Source organism: Heterodontus francisci, unplaced genomic scaffold, assembly GCF_036365525.1.
Source record: "Heterodontus francisci isolate sHetFra1 unplaced genomic scaffold, sHetFra1.hap1 HAP1_SCAFFOLD_1405, whole genome shotgun sequence".
Taxonomy (NCBI): Eukaryota; Metazoa; Chordata; class Chondrichthyes; order Heterodontiformes; family Heterodontidae; genus Heterodontus; species Heterodontus francisci.
Window position 1 is genome coordinate 1 of NW_027140529.1, and position 7,442 is coordinate 7,442.

Sequence of the window (7,442 nt, forward strand, 5' to 3'; positions counted from 1 at the left end):
CAAAATAAGTGACAGCCATTCACTGGCTCATTCCACAGGGCAATGCCTTGACCAATCAGAGTCAGGCTGCCTGGTTTAAATTTCAAACAAAGCTGGGCAGTTATCTGTCAGTTACCATAAACTGATGCATTCTGAATGGCAATGCGTCGCCCAATCAGAGTTCACTTGCCAACCAATCAGCACTCTCTTCTCATACAGAAGAAAGTTGTTGTTTTCCCTTAAATTGGTATTCTTGCGGATTGCCCTGCTGAGTGCAAGACGAAAACAACTGGCGACCAAAGTTTGGATAACATGTCACTATTTTCACGAAATGATTACTTTTATTTTCAATATAAAAATATAAAGCAATATGAGTGTAACATTTACAGACAAATTCTATTACCTCACATTGCCTGATTCTTTCACACTGACAGACTATGTGAACTACTGTCCCGATTTTGCAGTTCTCTCTTCCAGTTAGCAAATGTCAGCAATCTGTGATGCAGTGCAGTTTACAGACCAGACCGTCAATCACAACATGCAATAATTGTTCAGCTTATGTTGGACTGGTGGGATTTAGAAATACTAGGAATTGAGATGAGCTGTTATTGTATTTAATTAATTGTTTCATGGGATGTGGACGTCGCCAGCCAGGCCAGCATTTATAGTCCATCCCTAATTGCCCATGAGAAGGTGGTGGTGAGCTTCCTTCCTGAACCACTGCAGTCCATGTGGGGTAGGTACACCCACAGTGCTATTAGGAAGGGAGTTCCAGGAATTTTACCCAGCGACAGTGAAGGAATGGCGATATAGTTCCAAGTCAGGATGATGTGTAGCTTGGAGGAGAACTTTCAGGTGGTGGTATTCCCATGCATCTGCTGCCCTTGTCCTTCTAGGCAGTAGAGGATGCAGGTTTGGAAGGTGCTGCCTGAGTAGCCTTGGTGCATTGTTGCAGTGCATCTTGTAGATGGTACACACTGCTGCCACTGTACGTCAGTGGTGAAGGCAGTGAATGTTGTGGATGGGGTGCCAATCAAGCATGTTGCTTTGTCCTGGATGGTGTCGAGCTTCTTGAATGTTGTTGGAGCTGCACCCATCCAGGCAAGTGGATAGTATTCCATCACACTCCAGACTTGTGCCTTGTAAATGGTAGACAGGCTTGGGGAGTCAGGAGGTGAGTTACTCACCGCATGCTTCCTATCCTCTGACCAGCTCATGTAGTCACACTATTTATAAGGCTACTCCAGTTCAGTTTCTGGTCAATGGGAACCCCCAGGAAGTTGATAGTGGGGGATTCAGCGATCGTAATGCCGTTGAATGTCAATGGGAGATCGTTAGATTCTCTCTTGTTCGAGATGGTCATTGCCTGGCACTTGTGTGGCGCGAATGTTACTTGCCACTTATCAGCCCAAGCCTGGATATTGTCCAGGTCTTGCTGCATTTCTACATGGACTGCTTCACTATCTGAGGAGTCGCGAATGGTGCTAAATTTTGCAATCATCAGTGAACATCCCCACTTCTGACCTTATGATTGAAGGAAGGTCACTGATGAAGTAGTGAAGAAGGTTGGGCCGAGGATACTACCCTGAGGAACTCCAGCAGTGATGTCCTGGAGCTGAGATGATTGACCTCCAACAATCACAACCATTTTCCTTTGTGCTAGGTACGATTCCAACCAGTGGAGAGTTTTCCTCTTGATTCCCATTGACTCCAGTTTTGCTCTGGCTCCTTGATGCCATACTCAGTCAAATGCTACCTTGATGTCAAGGGCAGACACTCTCACCTCACCTCTTGAGTTCAGCTCTTTTGTCCTTGTTCGAACCAAGGCTGTAATGAGGTCAGGAGCTGAATGGCCCTGGCGGAACCCAACTGAGCGTCACTGAACAGGTTATTGCAAAGCAAGTGCCCCGTCGTTGACATCTTCCATCACTATACTGATGATTGAGAGTAGACTGATGAGGCAGTAATTGGCTGGGTTGGATTTGTCCTGCTATTTGTGTACAGGACATACCTGGGCAATCTTCCACATTGCCGGGTAGATGCCAGAATTGTGCCTATACTGGAACACCTTGGCTAGGGGCGCGGCAAGTTCTGGAGCATATGTCTTCAGTACTATTGCCGGAATATTGTCAGGGCCCGTAGCCTTTGCTGTATCCAGTGCCTTCAGTCGTTTCTTGATATCACGTTGAGTGAATCGAATTGGCTGAAGACTGGCATCTGTGATGCTGGGGACTTCAGAAGGAGGCCGAGATGGATCATCAACCCGGCACTTCTGGCTGCAGATTGTTTCAAATTCTTCATCCTTATCTTTTGCACTGATGTGCTGGGCTCCCCCATCATTGAGGTTGGGGATATTTGTGGAGCCACCTCCTCCTGTTGGTTGTTTAATTGTCCACCACCATTCATCATTGGATGTGGCAGGGTGTAGATCTGATCCGTTCGTTGTGGGATCACTTCGCCCTGTCTATTACATGCTGCTTCTGCTATTTGGCATGAAAGTAGTCCTGGGCTGTAGCTTCATCAGGCTGACGCCTCATTTCAAGGTATGCCTGGTGCTGCTCCTGGCATGCCCTCCTGCACTCTTCATTGAATTAGGGTTGATCCCCCAGCTTGTTGGTAATGTTAGAGTGGGGGAATATGCCGGGCCATGAGGTTATAGAATGTGGTTGACTACAATTCTGCTGCTGCTAATGGTCCACAGCACCTCATGGATGCCCAGTTATACATTGCTAGTTCTGTTCAAAATATATCCCATTTAGCACAGTGGTAGTGGCACACAACACGATAGAGGGTATCCTCAATGTGAAGACGGGACATCATCTCCACAAGGACTGTGCAGTGGTCACTCCTACCAATACTGTCATGGACTGATGCATCTGCGGCAGGCAGATTGGTGAGGATGAGGTCAAGTATGTTTTTCCCTCTTGTTAGTTCCCTCACCACCTACTGCAGACCCAATCGAACAGCTATGTCCATTAGGACTCGACCAGCATGGTCAGTAGTGGTGCTACCGAGCCACCCATGGTGATAGACATTGAAATCCCCCAGCCAGACTACATTCTGTGCCCTTGCCACCCTCAGTGCTCCCTCCAAGTGGTGTTCATCAGTCTCTCGCTGTCTCTTGCTGGTTTGCTCAGTACCTTTCTCTGTCTGTTCATTTCTGAGTCCTGATAATCTCTTCCTGGTTTTCTGTGTGTCTTTCTCTGCCTGCCTCATTGTCGGTGCTGTTACTCCGTGTCCTTGTGTCATTGTGCAGTGAGGGTGAGTCCGTCAGCACGTGTGTTGCTGAGGCCAGAATTCTTGAGCATTCAGACGACAATCCTATTTTTATAAAAACATTGGGGAAATGAACATATTTCACTAACAGGCAGCTAAAATTTAAGCCAGCAGTTAGCAGAGTGGCGCAGCGGAAGCGTGCTGGGCCCATAACCCAGAGGTCGATGGATCGAAACCATTCTCTGCTATTCATGTTCGATAGTAACACAAACAGTTCACTTTCAAAACATCAAGTGCTTCCCTATAATTAGAAGATGCGCTCGATTGCGATCAGCTGGTTTGCTCAGTACCTTTCTCTGTCTGTTCATTTCTGAGTACTGATAATCTCTTCTTGGTTTTCTGTGTGTCTTTCTCTGCCTGCCTCATTGTCGGTGCTGTGACTCCGTGTCCTTGTGTTATTGCGCAGTGAGGGTGAGTCCGTCAGCACGTGTGTTGCTGAGTCCGGGATTCTTGAGAAATCCGACTACAATCCTATTTTTATAAAATCATTGGGCAAATAACACAAACAGTTCACTTTCAAAACATCAAGTATTTACCCATAATAACAAGATGCTTCCAAAGGCACTCGATTGCAATCAGCTTCTTCCTTCTAGTGAACACATCAATCAGCAACAAATCACTTTTGCTCACACGAACACAAGCTGCAAACACGGACCAGCCGAGTCTCTCCCACTTTGTCAACCCCTTCCTGCAGAGCCTCCTCTCCACCACCAGATGGTGATGTTGGCCACAATAAAACCAGGACAAATGGTCACAGTGAGGAGACGGTCAGTAACAGAAAATAAAACAATAACAGGGAAAACCTTTACACAACAGAAAACATATTTACACACCACGAAATACCTTTAGACAACAGGGAGAATACAATCATACAAATGCCTTGTTTCTCCGTCTCAGTCTCGTTGTCTCTCTCTCTGTCCCTCTCTTTTGCTTCCTCACAGTCTATTGGTTTTCTATGTGTTTTTCTCTCTGTCCCGTTGTCGATGGTGTTACTCGGCGTCCTTGTAACATTGTGTAGCCAGGCTGAGCCTCCCAACACCTGTGTTGCTGTAATAAAAACAGAAAATGCTGGAAATGCTCAGTAGGTCTGGCAGCATCTGTGCAGAGAGAAACAGTGAACAGTTCATGTCTGTTTCGTTAGCTCACATTAACTTTGTTCTCTCTCCACAGATGCTGCCAGACCTGCTGACTATTTCAAGCATTTTCTGCTTATATTTCAGATTTCCAGCATCTGCAGTATTTTGCTTTCGTACGTGTGTTGCTATGTCTGGGACTGTTTGAGTGCAATGCTATTGTTTTATAAACTGCATTGAAACAAACATTTATCTCGCTAACACACAGCACTAATACACAGCTGGATATAAACAGCAGCCTGCAGCAGAGGGCGCAGTGGAAGTTTATTAACACAAATAATTCACCAACACTATATTTACTGCTATCCCCAATCACACCACGCTTCATCTTAACACGTTTTACTCTTTATTTACATCAACTTCTTCCTTCCAGTAAACACTTCAATTTGGAACACAGCTTCCAAATCACCTTTATTCACAAACCCGAACACACATCAGCCCAGACTTTCCCCTTTCTGTCAACCCATTCCTGCATCACTGCCTCTCCACCAACAGTTGTCGCGAGAATCATACAATCATAGAATGGTTACAGCACAGAAGGAGGCCATTCGCCTTGTCGAACCAGTGCTGGCTCTCTGTTAGAGCAACTCACCTCATTTCACTCCCCAGTCAGTTCAATTTTGGAGGTGGGAAAACTGCTCGAAAGAATAATTTGGGACAAAATTAATAGTCCCATGGACAAATGTGGGTTTATTCATGAAAGCCAGCATGGATTTCTTAAGGGAAAATCATGTTTAACTGTCCTGCTGGAGTTTTTTGATGAGGTAACAGAGAGGGTTGATGAGGGCAATGCTGTTGATGTGGTGTACATGGACTTTCAAAAGGTCTGGCAGCATCTGAAAGGTCACTGACCTGAAACGTTAACTTTGCTTCTCTCTGCACAGATGTTGCCTGACCTGCTGAGTATTTCCAGCATTTCTTGTTTTCATTATGGCACAGAGTTCCCTTTTCAAACTTACAGAATTAACCACAATAATGTACTCTGAGATTCAAGTTAATTATCAGCCCAATATTTACACACATTATGAGTTTATAAGTTTCAGTATGAATTCCCATTAGTGCATCCTGACATATACATTAGATATAACATAACATAAGAACAGAAGAAATAGGAGCAGGAGTAGGCCATTCGGCCCCTCAAGTCTGCCTCGCCATTCAGTAAGATCATGGCTGATCTGCCCCAGACCTCAACTCCTCTTTCATGCCAGCTCTTCATAGCCCTCAACTCTCCAATATTTCAAAAATCTATTTACATCCTCTTTAAATACTTTCAGTGATTTAGCCTTCAATACTGTCTGGGGTAGAGAATTCCAGACATTCCTTACCCTCTGAGAGAAGAAATTCCTTTGCATCTCAGTTTTAAATGAGTGTCCCCTTATTCTGTAACTATGTCGCCTAGTTTGAGATTCCCCCACGAGTGGAAACATTTTCTCAGCATCTTCCCTGTTAATAAAAACAAGAAATGCTGGAAATACTCAGCAGGTCTGGCAGCATCTGTGAAGAGAGAAGCAGAGTTAATGTTTCAGGTCAGAGACCCTTCTTCACCCTGTTAAGCCCCCTCAGAATCTTGTACGTTTCAAAAAGATCACCCCTCATTCTTCTAAACACGAATAAATAACCTGTTTAGCCATTCTTCATAAGTCAACCCCTTCATCTCAGGAATCAGCTGAGTGAATCGCTTTTGAACTCCTCCAATGCCAGTACATCCTTTCTTAAGTCTAAATCTCAAGTGTGATATCAGATTGAGAGAATCTGAAAGATAGTATAACCTGAGATACAAACTGAGATTTCAGTTTAAAACTCCCCCAGATTGTGAAACTAAAAGATACAATAGCAATTCAATTTGTATAGACTGTGCGTTGGATCACATTCCAGCCCTCATACAGTATCAGACTGGAAGATACTGTAGCAATTCCATTAGTGCAGACTCAGCTCTACATTACAGAGCAGGGAACATATTTAAACAACCGGGAACACTTTTACACAAGATGGATCATATTTACACAACTGAGAAGATCTTTACCCAACAGGGAACCATTTTACACAATAACAGAGAACATCTTCACACAACAGCGAATATAGTTACACAACAGAGAACATATTACACAGCAGGAAATATCTTTAAAAGAACACAGGGAACATCTTTACACAACAGAGAACACAATTACATAAATCATCCGTCTTTCGCTGTCTCTTGCTGGTTTGCTCAGTACCTTTCTCTGTCTGTTCCTTTCTGGGTCCTGATAATCTCTTCCTGGTTTTCTGTGTGTCTTTCTCTGTCTGTTCCCTTCTGGGTCCTGATAATATCTTCCTGGTTTTCTGTGTGTCTTTCTCTGCCTGCCTCATTGTCAGTGCTGTTACTCAGTGTCCTTGTGACATTGTGCAGTGAGGGTGAGTCCGTCAGCACGTGTGTTGCTGAGTCCGGGATTCTTGAGAAATCCGACGACAATCCTATTTTGATAAAAACATTGGGGAAATGAACATATTTCACTAACAGGCAGCTAAAATTTAAATCAACAGTTAGCAGAGTGGCGCAGCGGAAGCGTGCTGGGCCCATAACCCAGAGGTCGATGGATCGAAACCATTCTCTGCTATTTATGTTTGGTAATAATACAAACAGTTCACTTTCAAAACATCAAGTGTTTCCCAATAATTGCAAGATGCTCTCGATTGTGATCAGCTTTTTCCTTCTCGTGAACACATCAATCAGTAACAAATCACTTGTGCTCACACGAACACAAGCTGCAAACACGGACCAGCCGAGTCTCTCCCACTTTGTCAACCCCTTCCTGCAGAGCCTCCTCTCCACCACCAGATGGTGATGTTGGCCACAATAAAACCAGGACAAATGGTCACAGTGAGGAGACGGTCAGTAACAGAAAATAAAACAATAACAGGGAAAACCTTTACACAACAGAAAACATATTTACACACCACGAAATACCTTTAGACAACAGGGAGAATACAATCATACAAATGCCTTGTTTCTCCGTCTCAGTCTCGTTGTCTCTCTCTCTGTCCCTCTCTTTTGCTTCCTCACAGTCTATTGGTTTT

The 7,442-nt window shown here is 44.4% G+C and overlaps 2 non-coding genes across 2 annotated transcripts; both read left to right on the forward strand.

Annotated features, from left to right (window-relative positions):
- Positions 1–3,371: 3,371 nt before the first annotated feature.
- trnam-cau (transfer RNA methionine (anticodon CAU)) lies at positions 3,372–3,443 on the forward strand. Its single transcript has one exon. It is a non-coding gene; the product is annotated as a tRNA-Met (tRNA).
- Positions 3,444–6,910: 3,467 nt separating this feature from the next.
- Positions 6,911–6,982, forward strand: trnam-cau (transfer RNA methionine (anticodon CAU)). Its single transcript has one exon. It is a non-coding gene; the product is annotated as a tRNA-Met (tRNA).
- Positions 6,983–7,442: the final 460 nt, after the last annotated feature.